Raw genomic sequence first — 1,246 nt, 5'->3', positions numbered from 1 at the left:
ACTGAAGGGTTTAAAGCCATTCATTCGCCCCAGGTGCATCCAGTGATAAAACACCGTTCAAATCGGTATCTTAATGTCCCCGTAAAGCCCATCCCATCGTCGCTGCCACCTGCATTCACTCCAGCACCTCCATATAGGCCCGCTAGAGAGGGACGCCTTAACGTGGTGGCGGCAGAACTACTAGGTTATACAAACGTCCCTTACCTCCCTCCCTGTCCTCTGATAATAGAACGGTGGGCTGCAGAGAAGGGTGAACTTCAGCCTGCGGTACTTATTATACAAAAGAACTTTGGCCAAAAACTATAACTACCACCTCCATATAGGACTAAGAGACCCATTCTCGTGGGTTTAGGAGGCCATATTAACCCGTTCAGTACGGTGACGTGCAAATCAGAACTTAGATCAAGATCCGCTCACTTTGTCTGGCAAAACTGCATTTATTAGACTAAGGTGCATGCAGTTTTATTTTGCGTAGGAGAGACTCTTTAAACTGGAGGAGATAGGCTATGAGTATACCTTTCGTTAATCTTTCATTATGAATGGAGGACACCTGTAGTCTGGTGTATGAATTATTTTTTTTAATACATTTAGTTTTTCCTTCTTCTGTTCTGTTATTTAAAAAAAAAAATGTATATTCCGAACTACAGGTCTCTACTGCTTTGCATATTATTGTTCACGAGCTAAAATATCAGATGATAAATGTAATCATGGCGACGGGGTTAACACATTTCCCATAACAATATAATTATTTTGCATATTATAATCTTGATATTCTGTAATAGTTGATTTACCTCAACTTGTGGACAATATATTTTGCCAATACATCATTGCTGCTTCTTGCACACACACACACACACACACACACACACACACACACACACACACACACACACACACACACACACACACACACACACACACGGAAGACGGGGAACCTCCTCGAGGAATGTATGAGAAAAGAAAAAAGGATGAGGCTTAGGGAGAAATAGAAAGAGAACAGGGAGGAGGAGGAGAAGAGTACAAAATAATGGGAAGGAAAACTTTAAAATTTTATATATTTACAGAATACCAGGAGGGAAAGGGATAAGGAAGGAATAGAGGGAAAAGAAATGGTGAAAAGATGGAGAGAATAGGATTAGAATAACGACAAAAAAAAGTCCAAAAACGCTGTAAGCAAAAGGAAGTGTACCGGTATAGACAGAGAGGTAGGCAGAGTATTTAACGAAGCCTCTAAAGCTAATCCGAG

Source organism: Coenobita brevimanus, chromosome 7 (genome assembly GCF_032717465.1).
Source record: "Coenobita brevimanus isolate Jiangsu-jjx chromosome 7, ASM3271746v2, whole genome shotgun sequence".
In the NCBI taxonomy this organism is placed as follows: domain Eukaryota; kingdom Metazoa; phylum Arthropoda; class Malacostraca; order Decapoda; family Coenobitidae; genus Coenobita; species Coenobita brevimanus.
The sequence above is the reverse complement of the archived record's forward strand: the minus strand, read 5'-3'. Positions refer to the sequence as shown.